Source organism: Dermacentor andersoni, chromosome 4 (assembly GCF_023375885.2).
Source record: "Dermacentor andersoni chromosome 4, qqDerAnde1_hic_scaffold, whole genome shotgun sequence".
NCBI classification, from domain to species: Eukaryota; Metazoa; Arthropoda; class Arachnida; order Ixodida; family Ixodidae; genus Dermacentor; species Dermacentor andersoni.
The window spans coordinates 160164727-160192475 of NC_092817.1; the positions used below are offsets into that span (position 1 = coordinate 160164727).

The window sequence follows — 27749 nt, forward strand, 5'->3', positions numbered from 1 at the left end:
GGTCATTGCTGTCATGTACTCTGCCGTACACGTCATGTCCTTCGCCGACTAATGAGCACCAAACGGACAAGACACGACTGGAAAGCCGCACCAAAGCGAAGCGACGCCAGAAATGGTGATACTTCGTGTCTGCTTCATCGAGCTGGCTTAGGGAGAGGAGCAAACATCAGAATGCGCCTCCCTCCCGCCCAAACAAAAACATAGCGCCTAGCTGTCGTGCAAGCGAATGGGTACCTTTCGTTGAAATGGCCTTTTCTGTACTCTTGTATGTTCTTGCTTGTGCACCTCATGGCTGAGTTGTGTTTGTGCCTCTTTGGCTGAGGATTCGACTTCGGTAATGCCACCGTCTGCTCCTCGCCGTCGCGTGTCGTATTTTCGTCGTCTGCTTATGTTCCTCTTGCAAATGTCGCCTCTCCTTTGGAAGTGGTCGTGATGGTTCCTTCTGTAGCAGAACAGCTCGTTCAAAGTGCCTTTCGATCGGGGTCGGCTCGGTTCTCTCAAACCGCCGTCGTCCCAATCTTTCCGACGAACGCGGTGCTGTCGCATTTGTTATACGATGTTCATTCCTGTCACGCCGAAAAGACCTTCATGCGGTGACATCTGCCGACTGTCACGGCGTATCAGCGAGCACCTCCTGCGACCACGCACGGTGACAACCGTCACCCCTGTGCATGGCATGGCGTTAATCCGCGCTGATTTGCGATCGCCTGCGCGCGGGTTGTGCGTTAAAACGAAACGATGCAGAAATGGTTGGAGAGGTGGGAATAATTCTTCACATTCCTGAAGTCACGTATGGCGATTTACTTAGTGCTGCCGCGGTATACCCAACGTACTTGTGTGTACGTTTGTGAGTGTGCGATAGCGTGGCGCGTGTGTATTACTTACTTGCATGCGTGCGCGTGCATGTGCGCTCGTGTGCGAGTGCTTGAAGGCGCACCTGTAATTACGCGCATTTGCGTTTTCTTTGGCTGTCGTCTGCTTTAGACTCGCCGCTTGAGCATCATGGCGGCGCCGCACAACAGGGCGTCAACAGTCGTTAGAAGTGAGGGAACCCACTCTGAACCCGGAGAGCTGCGCCGTTAAAAATTCGCAACACCGCGGTTAAAAAAAAAAAAAAACGCAAGAAAACGGATGAAGGCGAAGAGGAAAGAAATAAAGTAGTGGGGAAGACAAAACAAAAAAACAAGAACACAACAAAATACGCCACACGCTCACCGGATAGCGCTTCGGTCGGCGTTGAGGGTCGCTTGGCGCAGCTCGACCTCCCGTGGCGGTGGAGGAAAGGAGGAGGGGTACCGCCCCCCGCGCTGTCGCACGCGCGACGACACCAGCGGCATTTTCGCGGTTGACCGCAGAATCGAGGCGCGACGGCGGAGACAGCGGCCAGACGGATTCGAGACGTCTCGGCTAGTTAGCCAAGAAGAGCGCCGACGATCGACGCCTGACGCGGCGGCGCTTTACGGATGCCGACTCGGCCCGAAACGTAAAATCGCCGCTGTCGGGCCCATTTTGCGGCGACGCTCTTCCATCGCGCCGGGCCTTTCTCGCGTCTTTCTGCGCGTCTTTCGGCCGCCCATCTCCAGGCGGCCTTTTTTTAGGCTCTTTCCAAACGTGCCTCGGCGAGAGCTTGATCGGAGCTCAGGAAAGGGAAGGAAAAATAAACACCGCATGGGACGTCGCCCCAAATAGCGCGGCGTTGCTAACAATATCCCCAGCCTGCTAGTAAACTATAAGTAGTGCAGGCAAACCAAACCTATGCATACTTAGCCGCGGCCGGTTTCAAGTTCGGCACGCCGAAGCTCTCCCACGGGTTGTCGGGAAGCACAGACAGCACGTGCGGCACGAGGTCGCGTCAGGTCGGTTCGATGTGCGTATACTTACGTTCGCAACGAACGACACAGTGTGCTTTCGAAACTCGTCGAACCGCTCTAACCAATATCGCTTTTGTTCCGGGTGTCGCGGCGAGCTCGGTTTCCTCTCTGCGGGTCTCTGGCTCAGGGCTGCACGCGGCCTGCGCGTCAATGCTGGCGCTTTGACGCACGCGAGCTCGTTACGGGACGTGTTGCCGACAAGCATTGCCAACAATAGCGTCGGGAAGCGGCCTGTTTTCGGACGATCGCTTTCACCATTCGCGACACCTCGTTTTGCTTTCCTATATTCGTCGATCGGTTTCGCTCGGTCGAGAGCGTTTATTCGCCGCGTGCCCTCTACATAACGTGCCGAATATTCGTTGCGCGTTCAGCTGCGCGTAACTGCGTTACGGAAGCCAATCCCTTTTATGATCGAGTAACGGTGGTTTACGCCGCTGGTGACGTAATAAAGGCGGTCACGCACGTTTTGCGTCGTAATAGATTCTTTCTCGATTGACGCCTCCCCGATGTCTAAATCAGCTGCAAAGTACTGCCTGTTCTGCTCGTCTACCAAAGGTCGCGGTGCGGAAGCTAATGTGGCAGAAAATTAGCATTGCACTGAAATAACGCGCCGAATGAATGTTCATTGCTGGACCAATGGATACAGTGATAGGGTAGGGATTTAAATTAAATTAAGGGGTTTTACTTGCCAAGACCACTTTCTGGTTAGGAGGCACGCCGTAGTGGAGGACTCCGGAAATTTGGACCACCTGGGGTTATTTAACGTGCACCTAAATCTAAGTACGCGGGTGTTTTAGCATTTCGCCTCCATCGAAATGCGGCCGCCGTGGCCGGGATTCCATCCCGCGACCTCGTGCTCAGCAGCCCAACACCATAGCCACTAAGCAACCACGGCGCGTTGGTATAGTAGGGACCGCCCCTCGACCACACTCGCATGAACAAACTGTGTCTGGCTCGTGGGCTGTTCCTGGAACTATTTCCCGTGCAGAGTAGTCAACCGGAACTACCTCTGGTTAACCTCCCTGCCTTTCTATGCATCATTTCTTTCTCACTCTCTATTCGTGGGGTTTTGAATAGAGAGGTATTCTTTGTTACTCTTCATCGTCCTTTTGTTCTTTTCTTTATGATCGGCTTAGTTTGCGCAGTTATGTCAGAATAAAAAAAAAAAGGTTATGAGTAAGGACACTGCAAGAACCCCAGAAGCATACTGGGACAGTGAATGCCCATGTATGTTGCACATGTGAATATAGAGGAAATTAAAAATTGCCGTTACCTCGAACGTGGGTCACGCCATTCATGTGGACGACATCACGATCTGGGTGCCGGGCGGTTCGTTAGCCATGCTCGGACACTCGTTACAAAGCGCGTTGGAGGCTACGGAAGATTTTCTTTCAAACACCGGCCTCGAACTCTCCCCCGCTAGATCAGAGCTACTGTTATACCGACAGTCCAGACAAGGGGTCAGAAACCCTGCGCCTCTAGCTGGACACTCTGGCGACACAAATTCGAGCTAAGAAAGGACATCCTATCAAGAATCTAGGTGACCCTATTGATTCGCAAGGGCTCTAACTCGACGGCCCTCAACATGCTCACTGGGCAGGCTAGTAATGTCGTAAGACTTGCAGCCCGCGTCTCAAATCGAAGAGGCGGTCTCAAAGAGGACAATCTGCTCAGAGCTTATCAGGCATTCTTCCTGAGTCATGTTATCTACATTGCGCCGTACCTTAATTGGAGTAAGATGGAAAAGGTAAAACTCGACTCCCTGATCAGAACCGGCCTCAAGCGTGTGCTCGGCCTTCCACAGTCTACGGGCGCCGAGAAGCTGCTGGAGCTAAGACTCCACAACACCATTGATGAGCTAATGGAAGCTCGCACAGCGGCTCAAACAATGAGAATGTCATCCACTAAGACAGGAATCAAGAGTTTAGGAGAAGCGGGTATCCAGCCCAGACATGAACCGGCGACCAAAGTTAGCTTGGCCCATAGGTCTCAGTTCCTCAGGACTCAGATACAGTTCTTGTCATGTCATGTCCCGTTACGTATTCTCCATGCGAAATTTATTAAGTTGCCTGTCCACGAGAAAATCTGGTAGAGACTTGACAGGTAATCCCTTGTAATGTTGGCGCTCGATCGAAGTACATTTTGCACACAGGGAGGGCGCCTATCCGGAGAGTTCAGGCGACTGCGAAATATCTCTCGCTGCTGGTCATGTTGTGGGCACTCAACGAAACCGTTCTCAACAGAAGCGTCCGCTCTACTGCGTGGAGTGCGGGCGCTCAGACGATGTTCTTTTCTTACAAATACGATGTCAAAAAAAAAAAAAGTAAGGCATGTAGGCTACTTCGACGCGTAAGCGAAGTAGGAGCGCGCCTATACTGTGCGGTCGACCTTGAGCAGAGAAGCGAAGCCGAGTGTCAGTGTTTTACAGTGAAGACGACTCTGCGCGAATGTCATGTCACGTCGTGCGGCATAACTTGTATCACAAGCCGCAAAGCGCACTCAGGATCCGATGGTGAGGAGGCAACAGGTGTCAGTGTCTCTAAACTGTGCACATGCCTCAGTTGCCAGCTTATCTGGTACTTCATTATCTTCTATACCTACGTCACTTGGAATCCACTGTGAATCAATCTGACTGATGCAAAATTAAGGCAGTGAGAGTTAGTGATTTCATAAGATAGTGAGGTACGTAGTCACATTGAGAACAATAAGCGTTAGTGTCTCCAGCGGTGTTTTATAGTCAGAGAAAATTACCCATTTACTGCGGTACGCACTCTATGCAACAATTTTAACATATTGAAGGATGTCTAGTAGTTCCGCTACTGTAGATGATGTGTGACAACTTCTGGCGTTTCCGTGTTTCTTAAGCGGGACTCTAAAAAGCGGCAGTCTAACTAGCATTTGCTGAGGATCATCTGTAAATACAAAGAAGCAGCCCTCTTGTATCTTGCTAACATGCAATAAAGCCACAAGTTTCACATATAGTGGATGCTTTGAGGTCTTCGTTCCAAGACCTGGAACTTACAACCTCACAGAAGGGGTAATCAGCAGCCAAGTAAGGCATAGGTCAACTCCGGGCGCCGATAGTAGTATTGTCTGGCGATTAAATTATGCAACGCTTTCACGGCTTCACACACTTTTTCACAGTTATGAAGAAGCTTGCTTCACAGTGAATTATTTTCGTTCCGTGACGACAGCAGGATAAAATGACGACAAGCATTCTGCGTGCGCAGTGTACTTGAAGGGGTGGTTCCCTTGCTACAGCTATCCAGAAGGCCCTCCAAGAAGTCTATGTCTTGGATTGTCTCGTCTAACTTTGACCAGCTTTGCCACAGCGTGGCATGGCGTTACTGACAGGAATGTAGGGAGTGTAAAATGCCAAAGAGAGGAAATTCACTCAAAGTAGATGAATAAGTCTTAGGAGTTATATATAAAGAAATTCTTTATTTGTGGATTTACAGGGAACAAATATGGGCCTGCCCAAACCAACAGATGGCTTGTGGGGCAGTGCCCCACAACACCGTCTTCTGCCGATGGCTGTAATTTCTTTTTTTAGAATTCAGGAACGACCCGCGCCTCCTGGCAAGGCCCCTTCGTTGCGGTCGTCACCAATGCTGAAATGCTTTATATGACAATTCTATACGTGTCGCCGCTGCTTACTATATCATCGCCAGTGTCATGACGAGTGCAGAGCACTGGTTGCCATAAGTCCAGTTTAGAGGTAGGCCGTGCCTACGTTTTGGAAGCAATGAGGATGATAGAAATGTGCACCATGGGGTTAAATACAATCTTTGTCAGTAAAGTGCGTTAAAGAGCCAAAATGGACCGTATATTTGGATAGGATATATAACGTGCCGTGGTGGCTCGGTTGCTACGAAGTTCCATGGCTGGGCGCTGTAGGACACGGGTTCGAGTCCATACTGCGACAAGCCCCCTTTCGAAGAGGGCTGACCGTACAAACGCTCGTTTGCTCAGATTTTGGTGCACGTTAAAGAACCCCAAGCTGTCGACGTTAAACCGCAGCTCTCCGCGACAGCATCTGTCATAGCATCTTGTCTTGCCTTACAACTTCCGAACTCCTCAACCGATCAGGAAACACAAAAGATAAGTAGCGGTGTATTGTGATGCCACGCTGCGTGAAGGATAAACTGGATACAAGCGGAATGAAAGCTTAACACTCTAAAGTCACAGTTTCTAGCGCGATAAAGACGCGTAGATGGACCTGTATCGGTGCGACGATCGCCTCACGCGCCGGTGAAGAAGACGGCTCTCGACCATGTAACTGGAGAAATAGAACACGCTGGCACGCTCGACCTGACCGGCCGCGGTTTCGGCTGTTCCCGAGATCGCGCTGCACAATGACTGGCCCGTCTAAATAAACCGTGGCTGCAGTGGTTCGCACAGCCTCCCACAGATCTGTCGGGCACCATATATGTGTGTGTGCGACGTTTCACATAGATATACTATACAAAAGGGGGACGTCACCATTAAGCGAGAGGCTGTAGTAAACACACCTCAAAGATACGGCGTGCGAACGGGTTATCAGCTCCATACTTCCATTTTGTGGACGTGTGGTAGTAGTACCTTGAAGGGCAGTTTCTGTCCGACTAGAATGGCCATGGCCGCCGCCACATGCGAGTCCGTCTTTTCGTATTATTGCGCAGTTCTTTCTTCGCTCACTTATCTCTTCATCGTAAACGTCGTCTGTTGGCCAAGTTTCTGTTATTGCTATTACTAACCTCTGCTTCTTAAATATAGCAGCACAAAATCAAGCGAGTGTGATTAGATAAGTGTACTCGTATTTAAATTGGTGAGATACATCGGTGTCGCTTCTCCCGGCGGAGCCTTTGAATTTAGACTTCGTATTTACATCTTCTTTGTGCCGCAGCGTCTTTTTCCTTAACTAACAGAACTGCATCCAACTTAAGTGCAAGAGAAACAAGAAAATAAACGAAGACACTTAAGCATTTCTTATGAGCTGTGAATGGGAAAGCATTAATGTCCAACTGAATGCCGCTTAGCCGTCCTTCGAGTTTTGCAGTACGAGTAATGTACCATAGCGGTACGTGCCGCCCGAGCCAGCAAGCAGCAGCAACAGCCTGCAGAGCCAACGCCGCGTGCCACCAACGTCCTGTGCGACGAGACCGAGGAAACAACAGTTGCCACCGACAGGCGCGCGTATACCAGTTAAGCCCAGTGAGGGTGAGAAAGAGAGAGGGGGGGCGTGCGCCAGCTTCCAATAGCGAGATCGCGCGTAAGTGACGTGGCGTCATGGCGTTTCCCTCCCCCCTCACGCTATAGCTGGGGCGCTACGGAGGAAGCAGGTGCTCCCTTTCACCCGTTCTGCTCCGTCGAGGCGCCCTAGTGACGTGACATCGCAGCCAATGGAAATTTAGCTGCCGTTTTGCTGTTGCAGACACCGCCGGCTTCTTCGCATAATGGACCATAATGGCAAAAGGTTCGCCGTTAATGTGCCGCGCGTAGCAATTCATTAAGTCGCTGTCTGTCCAGCCTTATTTATTTATTTCTGTGCTGCAGTGCTGCATTTCACGTGGTCCCATATCTTCTTTTCTTGTTATGTCGCTCTCGTGCATCACAATCTGTTCGAAACAACTAAAATTTGTGGAGATCCAACACACATGTAGCAATTCATGTATAACCGAAAAGCTTTTTGAGGTGTATGCGAAGAGTGATTGTCGCCATAACTGTCCTTTGTGCGTCTTAAGGAAGACGCCAAGCTGCATTACGAATGTTTTATGGTCCTCACTGTGAGTCACTTTTCCGGTGTAGTAGAGTTTTCGCCATGTATGGCTTTTCTATCGTCTTTCTGGGCAAACCAAGCTTCGCTTTAGAAAAAATTGCGGACAGAATTTCAGGCATGCTTACGCTAATACGATTAGTCAAGTGGATTCAGCGGATTATGCTGATTTAGATAATAATCGTGACTATTCTCTTAACCTAGTAACCTTCCCCGCATCTTAATCGACCGATCTCACTATCCTAGTTTCCGTTCCTGTGCGCCACAGCTTCATGTAGCCGTTCTTCAATATTTATACAGCTCGCGATCAGTGACCCTAACTCCTTACTCTTGGCACTCGATTCCGGTTGTAGTTTATATATATATATATATATATATATATATATATATATATATATATATATATATATATATATATATATATATCCTTCCTGCTCAATATGGCTCCAAGCTTCACTCGGATCGACGTCGGAAGCGTCGACAATGCACGCATCGGGCGTGCACTCCCCAGCCCAAGAACCGCGTACGCCTGCCCCGTAAGCTGGGCTCGCACGTGACGTCGATGCACCGGCAGACAAGCGCTCCCCCAAAGAAGCGAACCGCAGGCGAGCGCCCTTTTCGACGTCCGCGCCCCGTCACGTGACCGTGGCCTCGGTGTCGAAAGGTCGGCCGCGCGATGCACTCTGCAGAAGCCGCCGGCTGCTCCGTCCGCGTGGCGGCGGCGACCCATTTAAAGGCCCCGGCGTCTTCGCAGTTCAAAGGTTACGCCGGCGAACCGGCAGCGACACAGCGTCGTGATTCCAACTCGGCGGCTCTCGGAGGTCGCAGCGCTGAAGAATACAAAGCGTGCCGCATCCTATGAGCGCAGCTATACGGTCGGTTATACCACGTTACGTTTTGCTTCGGGCCACTGAATCATAGAATTTAAGATATCGACTTCGTATTTGGAATATCGACTACTTCGAATTTCCTAGCTTTCTTTGATATACGAGGACATTTGTGGGATTGGTGGTGCTTTCTTTTATAAGGGTTGACGGTACTATTCAAAAGCGTGTTCCGCCACTCAATTTTTTTTCTCCGCAATGGAACCCATTTGTAAAAGATAATTTGTAAAATTCGGGTGGCTTACTTCCACACACAATTACTTTTCATTAAGATAATAGTGGAGACAAAGCAGACAAACACAGGGGAGATTCCAATCAAAGAGTCCAAAAGACAACTGTAGTCGTTAAGGTTACTCCAGGTGCTGATGCCATCCTTTTCGTAAGCTTATTCGAAGTAGAAACTATCCTGCGACATGTGTGTCTGGAATTAAATGTCAATTTTATAAGTATAGTCTGACCCTCGACAACTTCGCTGGTTGGCTGGCTATACGCAACCGGTGTATTAGCACACTCCAGACCAAAGCAAGTTCTTCGACAACAGCTTCGCTTTATCATTTATTTATGTTCATTTCCGCACTTGCATACGTACTTATAGGATAAGATGTGATCGGGTTAACGTTAAGAGATACGAAGGCAATTGTTTGGATCAGAGAGCAAGCGAGGGTAGCCGATACTGTATAGTTGAGGTTCAGAGGATGAAATGGAGCTGGGCATTCAATGCAATGCTTATGTCAGATAACTGCTGGTCTATTAAAGAATGGTTTCCAAGAAAAAAGGAAGCCCAGTCGAGGACGGCAGACGAGTAGGTTTGTGTGATGAAATTAAGAAATTTGAAGACATGTCACGGTGTGCGCCGCGGCGAATCAGGGGTGATAGGAGGCACCTGAGGAGGCCTTTGTCATGCAGCGGACATAAAATAGACATAGGCGGCGGCAGCTGCTCCTGCTAAGGACGACGACGACGACGATGATGATGATGACGACGACGACGACGACGGGTACTCCTGTTGCTACAAGGTGATGCGATAGAGAGCCTGCGATACCACTGGTAACCTCACTATATACAAGAGTGCTTTCGGGAAGTACTGTATGAATAAAAGAAGGAAGTGCACCTGGGACACGATGAGGACAGCGGCGTTCTTTCGTCGAAACTATTTCATCATGACCTACTCACTCTACGTAATTTTCCACTTCAAGTCCGATTTGGCCAACTGACGCGGCGGAGATGGTTCGACAACGTTCCTGATATTATGCCCCCCCCCCTCTCACACGCACTGAGCGTATTCGGGTGGGAACTTGGATTCCCTTCGGGAAGTCCATACTGCGCGTGGCTGTTTGTTCGACAACAAGAAACTGCAACGTCGCGCGCTGAGCACAATCGCTCACTGCCCTTCCGTGCACGCCTTCCGCGTTCAGCACGGTGCGCTCGCAACGGCTGAGCGGCGCGGGCATCTTGAAGCCTGCGCGCAGCCCGAGGTGTCGATGCAAGAGGAAAGCCAGCCACGCGCCACAACCATTAATTACCGCGCTTCTACGCGACCCGATGCGACGTGGCCAAACTCGCGACGTCGCCGACTGGCCCACAAACCTTGCGGTCGCGGCGCGGGCAGCCTGCAAAACGCGCTTCGTGCAACACCAACGTCGTGTCGTTATCGTGGCGACGCGCAGAAAATAGATCCGCCGCAACGCCGCCGCCGCAGGGACGTGGGCTCTCCCTGGATGGTGGATAGCCCGCCCATTCGTCTCTCTCTTTTTTACGCGCGGCCACCCGGACGCGGCGGCGCGGCATCTCCGCGTGCCACAAAAGAGCAGCGACCACACCGCGCCGCGCAGTCATCGATCCCGGACAGTGACAGAACCGCTTATTTGTCAATTTGTGCCCAACGCAAGCGGTCAGAGCGCAGGAGAATTGTCAGCGCAGCTTGAAGGCGGAGAACCAGCACGAAATCCCCGCCGCGGTTCAAGTTGGGCCGCACAGAACCATCTATCCCGAGAGTGTCAGTCCTGCCCGGTTCTCCGCCGGCTGCCGACCGGCGTCGCCGAACGTCCGAAAAGGGACGCAGCGTAGCGCGTGAGGGTTCACTCAGGGACTCGAGCATCAGTCACTTCCGCTGACCCGAAGCTGGCACCGACCTACGTTCAGCAAGACGGCGTCTGCATACGGTTGCGCGCTGTCTGCCACGAAGCAGTGCATCGTCTTCCTCGTAGAGAACATCGATCCTACTTCATAGAAAGGCTTCCGTGTTCCATGTTCACTCGTCCCGCACGCTTAGGCCCTACGTTAAGGCTCTCTACCACCCGCAGATGTACGAGGTTCAGCACCGCTTTGCTCTCGCTGGGATAATTTCTCGTATACGTGTCGAACAGCCTGATTGGAGTCTCGTCTGTAAAGTATGAGAGCTCAGTAGTAATGCGGCAGTGACGTAAACGCAAGATACACGCGTTTATCGTTCAGGATATTTATGCGCACTGGCGTTAAAATGCACGAAAACGAAAAGGAGGTAGGTGGAAAGAAAAGGAAGGCGGTTTCCTTCCCCCCCAGCCCCCTTCATATTGAACGTGATGCTTGCCCAGGCAAATGGTGCGGCAGCAGAACTCATAAGTGACAAAGGTCATGGGGCGTGCCGGAAGTTCGTAATATATCGACAGAGGACTGCCGAGAAAACGTGATCTATGGAGCAGCAAAAGAAAAGAACCCGACACTGGGCGACAAACGAGGGGTACGGAATGCCACTGTCGACGCTCGTGTTTTTCTAACTACTGCCAGTGGGCTAGTTGCGGCGCCGCCTCGGTGTGGAGACCGGGGCGCCGGCTTCGCCGGTGGCCGAGCCGTGCCGAAGACAACAGCGAGGCGACCCCCGCGGAACAGGCACGCGACCGGCGCGCGTCCCCTTGCCGAACACAGTCTCTCTCTCTCTCTCTCTCTCTCTCTCTTTCGCCTGCCCGCCCCCTACCGAGCGAAGGTTACTCGGCTTCAGTGGTGGTGATTGCCCGGGGCCTAGTCGCAGCGCCAGCGCAAGGACAAAGAAGGCCAACACAATGCGTCTCGCGTTGCGCTTCGTCAGTCTTTGTCTTTGCGTTCATCCAGCGCTATGAAGAAGCGCGGAAAATCGTGTGCTAATATGATCAAGTGTCGGCAACGTTTTTTTTTTTTCTTTAATTGACGCTTCTATCGCCTTCATACGGATTAATGCGTAGTCATATGGTCACGTGCAAGCCATAGCGCTGGTTGGGAAGGAAAAAGACATCATGATCACAATTGATGCAACATTACGGGCTAGTTCGACGGTGTAGCTTTGTGAGCCTCAAATCGAGCTGAAGCTTTACCTCTCCTTCCAACGATTTTCGGTGTTGAAATATTACCTTTTGCTCCTAGAAAAAAAAATAACATCATGTGTGTCTGGCGACGCGCTGTTTCTATATTTAATTAATGACATTGTGATGATGCAATCACGATTTAGTGTTTTCTCAGTTACAAATTTCTCGCTATACCGGACCTCCAGTTTTTAACGGCACTCTCAGTATCAAAATTATGTAACTGAACCTTTTTCTTGCGCTTTCCCTTTTCCAAACGGACTTCACACAACTTTAATATGTCAGTTTCCTTGAAAATTAAAGAAACAATATTCGATTTCGATGCTCGATTGTTTCCACGGATATTCGTATTCGAGTCGATTCGGAAATATCGCTATTCAAACGCACCTAACTTGATCGCTTCTAGTTGATGTGATTGCGCTTCATTCTAATATGGCTTCTCACCGCTTGCACACGCACAACTGTTTCACTTCGCAAACTAGCCCTTCGATTATATGCTTATCAGCCCCATACAAAGTTCTCAAAATGATGGCGATATGAAAAATGATCCGAATTTCTTCGCTGCCTAAATCTAACAAGTGAGGTTGCGTTGTGCGAGAGAGAGATAAAGACATGACGTAGGAAGGGGAGGGGGAATTGAAATGGGAGTTGTCCCAGTGGTCTCAACACCTCCTTAGGAACCCATTCTTTAATCTTCTACTTAAAGTCCCGCACTTGCTCTTTATTGTCCTCAATATTATCGTCATTTGTTCCGTATGCAGTAGTAATGCGAGGGTGACTGTCGGCAAAGAAGCGAAATGTGGAGATAATTACGTATGTCAGTATCAGTACTCTACCAATGACATTAGGCGCTCAAATCAAATAGAACCGAACGAATCGATGAACAACCGAACAGGGATTCGATGTTAACAACTGAACTCATCGTCAAATTGCAAAGCCACATTCCTGCACGGGACATAGAGCATGAGCTCCGCCTCCAGTGACTTGCGTGATTTCACCGCACTTCACCACCGGTCTTACCAAGGTTCAGCCATTGCGCCGGGAACGTCGTTTCACAAACGTTGAGAAGAGCAAAGCATCAAGGTGACAGGCTTCACCATACGGAGATTCAGCGTCTCTAACAGTGCAGCGGGTACAACTCCGTGACATCCAAAATTATGGAATTTCCAACTATGGTTGATTTTTATGCTTGCAGATTTTTTTAAAAAGAAAAGTGTCTATGGCAGATAACCCAAATCAACAATCCCCATTTCCAAGAAATTATGAGAAACATGCTAATCACCAATTTGTGTCTCAAAATGAATCGACTTTAGTAGTAATTTTCTTTTTCGGAAGCCTTTCGTATGCCGTACTGGATGAACCTATGCGGAAGTCCGGCGTATTTCATGAAACATTTCGGCGATGGACTGCACCAGTATGGCCGAGTAGAGATTTGTTGCTAAATTGCCATAGCCCGTATTCACCGGCGTCCGCTCCGCAATTCCGAGCTATATCATAATGGAATACGTGAAAAGGCTAATTGTATGAATTTGGTAAGTACTAATTTGAGCATGAAGAATTTCCGTGCAAATAGTCCTTTGAAGCGGTGAAACCTTAGCAAGAGCAACGCGGTTGCTTTAAAAGAAGAGTATGCATAAATAAAAACTGCTTATGCTTTCTAACAAAAGCTGTGACATTTCGCCACTTATCTGACCGGCTTCTAAGCGTCCTTTTTTTCTGTATTATTTGTTCCAGCAGATGACAGGATAGCACATTGGATCGAATTTTGGGGAGCGTTCTTGTAGATAGCGTCGTGGAGTCTGACTGCTAACACCTGATTCAGTCCGATAACACTTCAGCATTTCGGTCACTTTACACAGCAGGAAAGCGGATGATAGCACACGTTACGTAAACATGTATGAAGCCTTTACTTTGCGTGCCTTGAATTAATTCCTTAAATTCTGGCATTTCATCTGTCAGAACTCAGGATTAATTTTGGCCACGTGGGTTTTTTAAACCTGCACCCAATGCGCGCTAAACGAGGTGTTGGTGCGTTTCATCACCATCATCAGCCTTGCTACGCCCACTGCAGGGCAAAGGCTTCTCCCATACTTCTCCAACTACCCCGGTCATGTGCTACTTGTGGCCATGTTGTCCCTGCAAACTTCTGAATCTCATCCGCCGACGTAACTTTCCGCCGCCCCCTGCTACGCTTCCTTTCTCTTGGAAACGAGTCCGTAACCCTTAATGACCACCGGTTATCTTCCCTCCTCATTACATGACCTGCCCATGCCCATTTCTTTTCCTTGATTTCAACTAAGATGTCATTAAGTCGTGTTTGTTTCCTCATTCAATTTGCTATCTTTTTATCCCCCCCCCCCCTTGACGTTACACCCATCATTCTTCTTTCCATAGCTCGTTGCGTCGTCCTCAATTTAAGTAGAACCGTTTTCGTAAGCCTCCACGTATCTTCCCCGTAGGTGAGTACTGGTAAGACACAGCTGTTATACAGTTTTCTCTTGAGGGATAATGGCAACCTGCTCTTCATGATCTGAGAATGCCTGCCAAACGCACCCAAGCCCATTCTTATTCTTCTGATTATTTCAGTCTCATGATCCGCATCCGCGGTCACTACCTGCCCTAAGCATATGTATTCCCGTACCACTTCCAGTGCCTCACTACCTATCGTAAACTGCTGTTCTCTTCCTAGACTGTTAAGCATTACTTTAGTTTTCTGCAGATTAAATTTTAGACCCACCCTTCTGCGTTGCCTCTCCAGGGCAGTGAGCATGCATTGCAATTGGTCCCCTGAGTTACTAAGCAAGGCAACATCATCAGTGAATCGCAAGTTACTAAGGTATTCTCCATTAACTCTTAACCCCAATGCTTCCCAATCCAGGTCTCTGAATACCTCCTGTAAACACGCTGTGACTAGCATTGGAGAGATCGTATCTCCCTGCCTGACGCCTTTCTTTATTGGGATTTTGTTGCTTTCTTTATGGAGGACCACGGTGGCTGTGGAGCCGTTATAGATATCTTTCAGTATCTTTACATACGGCTCGTCTACACCCTGATTCCGTAATGCCTGCATGACTGCTGAGGTTACGAATGAATCAAACGCTTTCTCGTAATCAATGAAAGCTATATATAGGGGTTTGTTATATTCCGCACATTTGTCTATCACCAGATTGATAGTGTGAATATGGTCTATTGTTGAGTAGCCTTTACGAAATCCTGCCTGGTCCTTTTCTTGACAGAAGTCTAAGGTGTTCCTGATTCTATTTGCGATTACCTTAGTAAATAGTTTGTAGGCAACTGACAGTAAGCTGATCGGTCTATAATTTTTCAAGTCTTTGGCGTCCCATTTCTTATGGATTGAGATTATGTTGGCGTTCTTCCAAGATTCTGGTACGCTCGAGGTCATGAGGCATTGCGTATACAGGGTGGCCAGTTTTTCTAGAACAATCTGCCCACCATCCTTCAACAAATCTGCTGTTACCTGACCCTCCCCAGCTGCCTTCCCCCTTTGCATAGCTCCCAAGGCTTTCTTTACTTCTTCCGGCGTTACTTGTGGGATGTCAAATTCCTCTAGGCGTTTAGCTCCCATCAAAATGCGGCCGCCGCGGCCGGGAACCGAACCCGCAACCTCGCGCTTAGCATCCCAACGCTACATCTACTAAGCCACCACGGCTTTGCATAAAGCACGGCAGTTTTGCATACCTTCGTTCGAAACATGAGCAGCTGCATGGACATATAAATTTCATTAGATGTCTGCCCTCAGAAATGACCGCACTGTACGGATAATCATTGTTGGCGGGTCGAAGAGACGTAAATGAGAGCTAGAAGCAGTTCGTGCTATTTTAACAGATTCTGGAGTCCGTTCACGCCAACGCAACCTCCTTTTTTTTTTTCAATGCGAAAGCATTGTATGGTTAACGAGGCGGATAATCCGGCGTAGTGGTCAGCGTTGACGTGACCACCGATGGTCCAAGAAGTGATCGAACCCTCGACCTTTGCTGGGACTCAAACACTCGACCTTGCGTTGTGGCCTAATGTCTACGCATCACGCGATGGTCGCAGTGCTTAGGGAGCTAGGGATAACTAAGTGTCCTTGAATTTTTTTTCTCTCTCTCCTAACTCCTTTTTTGTTATTCTGCTGCAATTGCACCTGCTGTTGGTGAAATCGGTACAGAACCAGACATCAACGTTATTCGGCCACTCACACGCAATCTTAACACACCCTATTTAACCTCTCGTATACTGTTAATTAAGCTTATGAAAGTTCTTACTCAATCATTCAAACAAGGCCGCTATGGGAACGGCATCATGACGTGGTTTTCTTCCGGAGCTGTGGTCGCAGTAATCCAGGCCCGCATATCTTCTTTACGATCATTGTGTTTCCGTGCGCATTTTTCTCTGGTTTTTCTTTTCCTTTTATGACCAACGTTTGCATAGCTTTAACTATAGAAAGAAAAAAGTTTGCAGCCAGTGAGCAAAACTGACACCGAGTTTTTAAGTAATCCTAATCAGTCCCGCAACAATTGTTCGTGCTTGTCTCCCTTTCTTTCTATGTCCCCCTTCCACTCTGTTTCTCTTTTTATCCCTCTTAACGCTTCCCCCTGCGCAGGATAGCCAACCGGAACTACCTCTGGTTAACCTCCCTGCCTTTCTCTGCATTATTTTCGCTCTCTCTCTCTCTCTCTTCGTAAAAGATAAGAAGTATATACGAAAATACAGCAATGGCTTCGAAGTCTTTCCAGTATATATGACGCGTTCTACAAGACCTGTGTCCAGCGTCAGCGTCTCGATGACCCGTTAAAGAGCGTGGTAAAACACGGGCCGTGCGCTAACTCGCTGTGCCTCCAAAACGCAATTTCGCGGCTGTTCGCAGATCCTCCTCCTGTCATTCCTTTTTCGGCGTCACCCCTTTTTTGTCGCCGCTTGAAGGCGCCCAGCGTGCGACCGCTTGCGTATGGTACGATAGGCCAGAAGGAGCAGCTAATGCATGACCGCGGCCCCGCTTGATCGAATGGGAAAGCAGACGACTGCCATCGACGTCTGCTCGTCATCTCGCCGAGTCTCGTCTCGAATCGCGCCTGTCAGGTGCCCGTCCTGCAGAGCTCGAGTGATAGACGGTTCGCAGGCGCCCTTCGCGCGGCAACGTCCAATGTGACGATGCGCGAAAAATCGCTCCCGGGTTCATCCCAGACCTCCGAGGTGGTTCCGTCTTGCACACTGGGGAAAGGGTCAAATGCAGCGAGGAAAGTAATCGAACACCTGTGACGTTCATTGGAAAGGGCAAAGAAGCTTCGTGAAAGGACTACTTGAAGCGCCTCACTCGGTTGCGGCGCTTTTTAGAAGGATGTCGCACCGAGTGTGCGCGGCAGGTCACATCGAAACTGAGAAAAAAAAACTCATATCGGCAATTTCTGAAACTCCAACTGCGTTGCCACTTTCAGCCCTGTCAGTGCCGTCAGCAGGTCGTCTTCGGGTCACTGTGATATGGCCGGGGGCAAGCAGAATCTTCGCGCAGGCGTTAAATTCGGCGACATCGTTGTACAGTCTGTTTCAAACTTAGGGGAAAACTGGGAGCGCCATAGAGTTTCTCACTACAACACCTAGAGGGTAATCTGGCGCCACCGTCTATGGGAGTTTCTTAAGGGGGCACCGTGCCGTCATGGGAATGACGGTATATGTGTCTGCGAGGCTCGTGTTGGCTGGTGTTGTAAGAGGCTTCGTCTAAAACGTGGATATGGCTACGCAAATAACGCGTTCTCAAAGAAAAATCTTCATAAAATGTTTCCATTCACGCATATTACATCTTTACTCACACACGATGCATGACCAAGCGAAGAAAAGCAAGAACAGACGACCAACTGTTTCAAAGCGAGCGCGAACCTTGTCGTCTGTCCTCCAACTTTAGCGGCCCGCTGATACTTTTTACGTAACATGTAGTCGTACACACAATAACAAGTTCTCATAGTTAAACAAAACATGTTTTCGAGTAATAATAAAGCTAAAACAGCTCTTTAAGTGCTGTTCTAGTAGAAAATGAATCACTGTGACAGACGGAACGGTACTTGCCAAGCGCGTCTTCAAGGTGTCCTGTCTCTACGAGAACGATGCCAATCCGAATCCACAATATACCGGCATTCCCATGCATACCACAGCGCAGCAGCGCCAGATTTCCCTCTAGACAATGTAGTGAGAAACTCTATGGGGAGTGCATTGCATTTCAATGCGGCGAGCGCTGGAGTCGGGCGGCGGCAGCAGCTCGCGCAGGCGCAGACGCTCGATGAGCGGAGTCTTGGTCTGCATCGTCTGCTAAGACGGCGCGCGCTGGCCACATTGTCGGGAAGCGTGCTACTGTCAGGCGCAGTGCGCCGATTTCATCGTTACTGCGGGAACTGAGCTGGATCGCCATTTTGCAGCGACAGCCGTTGCTCCCGTATTTATGACTAGTATATCGTTTTTAGTTGGTAAAGCGGGGGCCTTAAAGCGCCTGCGATGAACAGCCGTACCGCGGCGCTACGTTTCTATTCTCCTAATAGAGAAAGAATGGCGATCACTGACATTATTGAGAATAGCACTGTAGCGCCCCTAGGCGACTTCTCACCGTATAAACTGCCTCGTGCGTGCGACTTGCTTCAATGTATCCGCTTCTAAGCTTTCGCCTCACTGTCGCCACTCGCGGCAAGAAGTGCAAAATTTAATAATTTGCTCGATTTCCGTTTGTCATCAGAAATTTCTAGCATTCAAAACGAAAAACAGATACTTAAAGAAATGAAAATGTTTGTTATTTTATTTGTTGTATTTTAACGTATTCGTTTGAGCGAAAGCCTAGGTGCAAGAATGCGCCGCATGCACCCTGTTCGCATTCGATGGAGGATAGGAAGATAGTGCCCGAAAGAGGAGGCACGCCCTTGACGCGCCCGGGAAAGGCGTGGCAAGCGGCTCACGGCAAGTGTGCAGACAGACAGCAGGACAGTCACGGTATTGCTAAGTTGCGATAATCCGTTGATAACGATACGCGGCGCTGGCGCGTTTCGTTGTGCAGCCGTCTGCGCTTGAAACGTGGAAGCAGCGTGCCGCGCCGGGTGCGCTCATGTTGTCATACGCGGCTTTTTGTCTACATATTTTTTTGCCTGCAGCCTTTGCGCATTTCACGCTATCTCCGTTCACTGACTGCCGTCGAGCAAACTCGGGTAAAACTCGGGTGAACGAGAAACTCGGCGCATCCTGCATAGCACCCCTGATATGTTTTACTGAGCATTGTGCGATGCTAACGTCTGAGCCTTCATTGGCGATAATAGAGTTCTACAAACTTTTGACAGCGTGCTTCGTTCGTTCTTTCAAAAGGCCGCGGTACTGAGTTCGTACACGTAAATTTCTTCCCCGTGTGTACTACCGCAATATGCAGCGGTAAGAAAGGCACACCAACATGTGCGCTCAACGTGGTCAGCCTTTATTTGACGCGAAAGGAAAACAAAGCACTCAACAATAATAACTATGGCGCTCAAACACCATGAAACAAACGGATACGAATAAAGAAATGTTTCAGGTTAAGACAATGAGCTGGAAGGGACTCTTCTCGACAATACTTCATTACACTAGACAGACCCTGCCCACCGGCGGGGAATTGTACGCGTCACGCTCCGAGCTTCGGTGAGTATCTCGTCATGTCCCCAGCGGCAGCGACGACAGCGCTTATTCTGGAGAGCAGTGGTGTGTAGATCGACTCGGTCAGCGATGTGTTCATTCGCAGAAGGTTCCACTCGCTGACGATGCTGGACCAAAACCTATCCTCGGACAACCCATGGAGAGCATGGCGCGCCAGCGATACTTTCAATGAGCCCTAGACGTTTTCAATGATGTTGAGGTCCAGGGATGGGGCCGGCATTTCCAGGACAGTGACGCCGCCCTCTTCGAGCATTTCTTGCACAACACGACTAGCGTAGATCGGCGACCTATCCTGTTGAAATATATAGTGGCCTTCCGGGAACGGGCCGTCAAGAACGTACGGAATCAGTACATCGTCTAAGATTGCCCCGTACGTTTCAGCGATGAACTTGCCTTCAAGGTGTATCAGTGGGCGTCGCACAACGCTTAGTAAAGAATATCGGCTCAGTTCACGCAGTAACGATGAAATCCACGCGCTGCCCTTGACATTGGCACGCTTCCCGATTGTGCTAAGACAATGCGGCCAGCGCGCGCCGCCGTAGCAAGCAGACGACGAGGATCAAGACTCCGCTCCGCGAGCGTCTGCGCGAGCTGCTGCTGCCGCCGCCTGACTCAAGCTGTTCGTCGCGGCGCAAATGCACTCCGAGTTTTCCACTTAATATGAAACAGCCTGCACAGTACACGTTTTCAATCTGCCACGCCGTGAATGCTATTGCACGAGCGTATCAGGATAGCGAGGCTTCGTCGCTCGAGCTAGTTCACACCGGTTCCCGGTCTATTTCTTTTGTCACCATTTTTCCCCGTTCTTCGGCATTCGCTCTGACGGTGCCATGACACCGATCGGCGCGGTGCATGATAAGATATCGTGACTGGAGATGGGAGTCGTACGCGTCGAGGCAATAGGAATACAATCGATCGAGGAAAGAGGTGCGGGCGGAGGTGGGGCGTTACAATGTACGCGGCCTCAACGTTATCGATTGCAGCAAACAGTTACTATTTACAGCGAAGCAGTGTCCCTCTGACTATTGGAGATGCATTTTTGTCTCTGTTGTCATCCGTCTGCTTTGTTCACAGTTACCCGTTCACGAAATGATCATGCAACTAGCAGACGCATACAGTTGCAGAGAGGTACGAAGCTTATCGTGAGTGTCGAGCAAATGCGGAGCGTTAAGAGAAACAGCAACAAGTAAGGCAAAATCAATAGCGGCGCGTTGTGGTCGAGCGTCTTCTTGGGGCAACGAAGTTCAGAGCAAATGCCGATAAACGCACAACGCTCGCCTCCCTCACGATGACTGAAAGCCTGCGATGGCCCTTCGCTGGTTATTACATCGATCGATGCCGTATCACGATAAAATTTGTGTTCGTATTACGCTGTATTTCGCTATATCGCGTAAAATTTCTGTGCTTATTACGCCGCTTCTGACTTAGCACGTGCATGTTATTCTTCGAGTTCCGCATGATACGTGCACTTAAAAAAAATTTTTGGTTATATTAAGCGCCCCAAGCACGATTTGATCTTGAGCTACGCCGTATGGAGGAGCACTCCGGTTTAAGTTTCACCACATGAGGTTCTTCGACGTGAACCCGATTGCACGGTGTACGAGTACTTCAGCACTCCTCCCCCCCACCCCCCCGTATGAATGCGGCCGGGATCGAACCCTGGACCTCGTGCTTCGCCGTCACTGACATACCGCGGTGGGTCTCACGATACGTGCAGCAAGTGGTTCAGACATCTGCTTTGATGCCGCCAAGCGTCATACGCCATCTGAGAGACACCGTACCGGGCGAAGTTGACTCATTTGGACCACCTGGAGTTCTTCAACGTTCGCGAACGTGCGTGGTGCCCCAACGTACTCACATTCTGCCCCCATCGGCACGGGGTCGTTCAGATTGGGTATCGAACCCGCGGCGTCGATCCCGGCAACAGAACGCCATGGCCACTGAGTCAGAGCGACCCTCCTCTTCGCAGTGGAATCACACTACAGACCCGAACAATCTTCTAACGGCAGGTGATGCACGTGACCACATTTCGATATATGGTGCGTTGCGAAAGCGTGGCCAACTACGTAACAAGGGCGACCGTTTCCCACAGCCTTGCAACGGGGGGGAAGGGGGGGGGGGGTTAAGAAATGTTTATGTTCATTGGGCATCGTACAAACGAAACAGTTCACTCTCTTTTCTTATTTTTTTTATTTACCGAGAACGTAACCTTAAGCCGTTGCACAACACACACGCTAAGCAATTTGTTGGGAATTTCGTGCGCTGCTCAGACCCTGCTCAGACCCGGTGGCGTTTAGGCACGCATTTCAGAGGCCACGAAAGGCAGCGCTACATGAGGCATGAGAGGGTTTACTGCATAGGGGATGAGCAGTGCTATCTAGAGGATTTTTATATGATCGTCCTCTGAGTGAACAGATAGCACTAGAGCACCGTCCGCACCGACCATCGGCTCAGAAGGCAGTGAAGGCACTTTTGTGCTTTCTCAGAACTTCTGGTTTGCGCGAGCGTCTTTAACTCAAGTACTGTCCGTACACGTATCTACACCTTCTATCTCCCTTCTATCTCTTCCCCTTCTCCTTTCCCCCAGCGTAGGGTAGCAAACCCGGCTCTTGACTGATTAACATCCCTGCCTTCCTATATTCCTCTCTCTCTCTCTCTCGCGTGCATAGCAACTAATAAGTTGTTCTCGAGAAGATGGCGCTGTAAAAGGTTGTTGCCATCGGAGACTTGAGTTGAGAGTTGAAGAAATCGCTAGATCGACTTATGGCTGCATGGCTCGTGCACTGCTTTAATTGTTTATGATAGCAGCTCTTCCCCGATGCATTGCCTCGGACTTTATTGCTGCATTGCCTCTGGCATCGGGAGTATGGAGGAATGTGGCTTCAGTGGATTAATTATTACGTGAGCTCAACACAAATGCAAGTTATGATCTTGGTCTTTGGCCGCTACCTAATAAATAGCTCAAATTGAAAAAAAAAAACTGATGTCGTTTAGTGCAGTAAAACACGTTGTGGGGCTAGTTGGTGCATAGCTTTCAGAAGATGAACAGCCAATAGTGACAGCACACTAAGAAGGAACAAAGACAGGACAAGTGCCTTGTCCTGTCTCTGCTCCTCCTCAGTGTGCTGTCACTGTTGGCGCTTCATCTTTTGTAAGTCATTTAGTGCACATATTTTTATCCTTGTCCCCTCTGGAAACGTATTTTACCAGTCGGTGTCTCCTGTCGGTTCGCCAATCAATGACGGCGTTTGCTCGTTAAGCAACCGACATCAGTTAAACAGAAATGTCGCAACAGGTGAAATGGAGGGTACTGGTCCTCATGCAGTGTATGTATGGCTCCCATCCGCGAATGTTCAGTAAAGAAAACGCATAATCGACGGTAAATTAAGTCCGGGCGTCTGGCCCGATCTCAATTCGTACGGTGTTGATGTCACGGGACAATTGGTCAAATGCCACGGGACAATTTGATTGACGTCAAGTCCCGGCTATTGTAGCAACGTCGGCATCAAGTCGGAAGGTTTCATGGATCTCGCGCTTTTGCAATGATATATAGCGCCATGGGGCGGTGCAACAGGAAGTCCTAGCTGACTTGACTTCACTTTGCTGCGGGTCGCGTTACAGCCGTTACATAGACGGTAACAAGAGCGGAGAGCTATCGTGGCTATCAGAGCAGAGCAGGACAGGCGCGGGGAAGAGAGAGAAAGGAAAGATCGCCACACGTGAATGATGAAGGAAAGCGCAGGAGATGCCTCGGCTAGCACGGGCGTGTGGGAGAAAGTGGGGCGGAAGTCACGTGCTCTTTTCGCAAAGGAGCATTGGGACTGGTACCCCAAACGTCAGCGTTGTCCTTGCAACCGCGGTCCTCAAGCTGCTCTAAGCCTCTGAGAAGGAAGATAAAATTTTTCGGCCCGTGTCTTTCTCAGCACAGCGTGGTGTGTAAGCTTAAAAATTGTGTTTAGTGTCTATGAACGTGAGTGTCAGCCAGCAGCAGAGACACGCGAGTAAACACAGCGCGCGTCTTCGTCGTGTTCTTCAAGGTGCCACGGAAAAGCACAGGAGAGCGTCTGTATCACTAAAACTGTTGCAGAAGTGTCGTAGGCTTTGTTCTGACGCGCGTCTGCAGCACGCACTTCCGTCGGTTCGTAGCAATGCAAAGTTCAAATCTTGCGCTTATCTGCTCCGGCGAACTGATCGGAGGCGCAAAGGGAGATGGCTGCATTACCAACAAGGCACACCAACATGGCTGCATTTTCGGCTTCAAAAACGTGACGTCAGGGCTTCTCCTATTTTGTTCCTTTCCTCCATGCGTCAGACGCCGGTGCCTGAAGATAGAAAGCTTTGCCGTGACGTCACGTGCCCCATTGTTCTACAGTCCTATTCACAGCTTCCACTGTGCTGCTGCACGTAAGCGGATCTAGATAAAGCGCATCTTTCACCATACCCGCTGTCTTACAATATGGCAACCTTGATGGCCTTAGGGCACATACCCCCTGCATCGTGTAGGCGCTTCTCCATGTTTCGTCGAAAGGGCAGCACAATTTATCCATCGTCGCCAATAGTGCAGAAAGCGTACGATAACTTCGTTGTTTTAACAGCGCAAAACGTAGACGGGACACTAGAGCAGAAGACGAGACCACAGCGCTTGTGGTGTCGTCTTCTCGTCTCGTGTACCGTCTACGTTTTGCGCTGTTAACAGCAGAATGAAAGGAAGGAAGGAAAAAGTGGAGAAGCAAAGGCAGGGAGGTTAGCCAGTTTAGCTTAACCGGTTTGCTACCCTACACATGGGAGCAGGATGGGGGGGAGAAGAAAGATGGGGAGAAGAGATAGAGAGAGCACATAACATGGCACACACATCGTTAGTTACAGTCTGTCACACTTGCGCGGAAAGTGACATCACTGTCACAGCCGCTTGTCCAAGTCCGTCTCCTTGATAAACCGAAGTAGTCCCTTCGTCGCCTTCAACTGCGATGTCTTCTGTCGGCGATGTGTGAAAATAGTTGCAACTGACAATGGTCTATTTTTAAGGTGCGCTAGAATGGACACCAGGGACTGTCTCTGAACATTATATTCAGGACAGTCGCACAGAATGTGTTCCAGCTTCTCCTCGCAAAGACAGGCATTGCAGAGAGCGTTGTCGGCCATTCCAATGCGAAATGAGTAAGATTTCGTGAAGGCCACCCCTAGTCATAAGCGATAAAGCAGGGCGGCCTCCCTTCGGCGGAGTCCAGTTGGCATACAGAGATGCATCAAAGAGGGCAGGCCGTATTGACGATTGCTCCGGTTGGTGTGGCTGCTTGGTGTGCACCATAGAGAGAGCGTGATCACCCGTGCAAGCACTCGAAGGCTGCTGGCTGCGTCGGACCGTGAAAGTTAACACCAGGGTGGGAAACCAACAAGCCCAAGCTGCTATTTTGCGAACAATAACTTGTAGTTCCACAGTCGCCTTTGCAGCCATCCGAACGCCATGAAGCACCATAACCTTTATTCACCCTGATGATAGCCTTTTCCAAGCTACGCAGGTCTTCTTTCTCCGAAAGTTTAGTGAATTCTACCGGTGTGTGGTTATATTTGTCCTTTCGTGTGTTACTTTCTTTTCTCTTTCTTTTTTTTTTCATTTCGTAACTATACAGAACAGTCCACTCTTAAATCACAGTTAATTTATATTATGCCATCACTTTCCGCTGGTAAATGCAACAAAGGCTGGTGCATTCTTTTCTAACCCATTGATGACTGCCTAATACACCATAAAATCGTTTTTTTCGAGATATTGTTACGTGGCAGTAAGGAAGGAAGGAAGGAAAAAGTGGAGACTGAAAGGAAAGGAGGTTAACCAGTTTTGCTTAACCGGTTTGCTACCCTACGCATGGGAGCAATATACAATGCAGCAATACAGCTGGAGAAATATTGCAATTCTTAATGCAGTTATGGCCAGTCAGGTGATCCTTATAAGAGTAGACCACACTAAGCCTTTGGGCGCAATCCAACGTGTGTATGTCGAAGTCAACGCATTATAGGTTCACAATTATAGGACCAAATATATGTGTATTAACTATTCCAAATCAAACAATCAAGTTTCATTTTTGATTGATTGATTGATTGATTGATTGATTGATTGATTGATTGATTGATTGATTGATTGATTGATTGATTGATTGATTGATTGATTGACAGTTTCAACACACTTCGCTCGCTGCAAATGTAGGCACACTCACCGTATGGCAGAGGTCATAAAAATATGAACAAGAAGAACCTGAACACAAAACACAGACAGGAACAAAAACTCCGATAAAGGTGGCATATTACGCGGCCGTCATGTCACGCTTCAGCATACCCCAGGATTTGCTCAAAGTCAAATCAGAGGCATACGTTGGCCCGGGCCCTTCACGAAGCCACCAGGTCTCACACGGTCGACGAGCTCGTCTCAAAACTCGTACAGAAGTACTTGCCCGTCCGTCGCGACGGAGATCCAGTGACCCAACTCCCGGACTACCGAGGCCCTCCACGCCCCGATCTCGACGAAGACTTCTCCGTTTCCGAGTTCAGACAGGCCATCTTCGCGCTCAACCGCAAGTCTGCACCGGGTCCAGACGGAGTCACCAACAGAATGTTGAGAAACCTCGAGGACACGTCGATCGTCTTTCTGACCGACAAAATCAACGAGTCCTGGCATAGCGGCGTTGTTCCTGCAGAATGGAAGATGGCCTGCACGGTGCTCATTCCTAAGCCAGGCAAGGCCCCGAACATCGAGAACCTCAGGCCGATTTCTCTAACCTCCTGCGTCGGCAAGGTCATGGAGCGCGTCGTCCTCAACAGAGTCAACGGGTACCTCGAAGACAACGAGGTTTACACGTACAACATGATCGGCTTCCGCGCCGGACTCTCGACGCAGGATGCAATGAAACTAATAAAGCATCAGATTGTGGATGGCCGTTCCAGAGACGTCAAGGCTTTGCTCGGTCTGGACCTCGAGAAAGCTTTCGACAACGTGCTCCACAGCTTCATCGTAAAGACCATTTCAGACCTGGGTCTAGGTTCCAGATTCCATAGCTACGTCAGCTCTTTCCTAACGGATAGGAAGGCCAAGCTTCGCATTGGGGACTTCCGCTCCAACGATGTGCCCCTCGGAGGGCGGGGCACTCCTCAGGGCGCCGTCATCTCACCCACCCTGTTCAACATCTGTATGATTGGCCTTTCCGAGAGGTTGGCACGCGTGGAGCTCGTCAAGCACACTATATACGCCGACGACATCACTTTATGGTGCTCCGAAGGCTGCGAGGGCAGAGTTGAAGAATCCATGCAGGAGGCGATCGACGTGATCGAGGAGTATCTCCGCCCCACCGGACTTCGATGCTCCCCCGCCAAGTCGGAGCTTCTGCTTTACAGAAAAGAGAAGGGAGGCAGACCCAAAGATTGGAAGCCAGTCTCCGAAAGCAGCATCAGTCTTCGCACTTGTGACGGGGGGGTGATACCCAGGGTCGACGTTATTCGGGTCCTGGGCATGTTTGTCGAATTCAACGGTGGGAACGGAACGGCTCTCCGCAAGATCATCGCAAAGACGGACAACGCTTTCCGCCTCGTTCGCAGAATAGCAAACCGGCACCGAGGAATGAAGGAAAACAATCTCCTCAGGCTTATCAATGCCTTCGTACTATGTCACTTTACGTACACAATATCTATGCACAACTGGCTCAGAGCGGAGCGAGACAAGCTCAATGCTCTCATCCGCAAAGTGGTCAAGAGGGCTCTCGGGCTACCCATCAGGACCCATACCGAGGATCTCCTCAAGCTGGGGGTGCATAACACTGCCGAGGAGATTGCCGAAGCCCAAGAACGCGCGCAACTCACTCGCCTGAGCACCACAGCGGCAGGTAAACACATCCTCGAAGAGCTGGGTTACCAACCTGCGGGATTCCCGATGGTCACTACCCCGATCCCTAGGTGCATTCGAGACAAGTTCGAAGTGGCCCTGTGCCCCGAAATGTCCATCCCGTCCATAACGAGGGCAGGCGCAAGGCCAGAGCAGCAGCCATCCTGAAACATATCAAGCAACGAGACATTACAGCAAGCTTCGTCGACGCCGCGGAGTACAGCGATGGGAAGACCTTTGCCATCGTTGTGGTCGACTCTAGCGGCAAGATTTCCAATTGCGCCTCCATTTGCACTTCAGACCCCGGAGTCGCCGAGCAAGCCGCCATCGCCCTCGCCCTGCTAGACGGTCGTGGGTCCGAGATATATAGCGATTCCAAAACGGCAGTTAGGGCTTTTC

At 49.8% G+C, this 27749-nt stretch overlaps 1 protein-coding gene across 3 annotated transcripts in view; it reads left to right on the forward strand.

Moving 5' to 3' along the window:
• LOC126527416 (ETS homologous factor-like) overlaps positions 1 to 27749 on the forward strand; it is a 461065-nt gene that overhangs the window by 163315 nt on the left and 270001 nt on the right. The window lies entirely within an intron of this gene.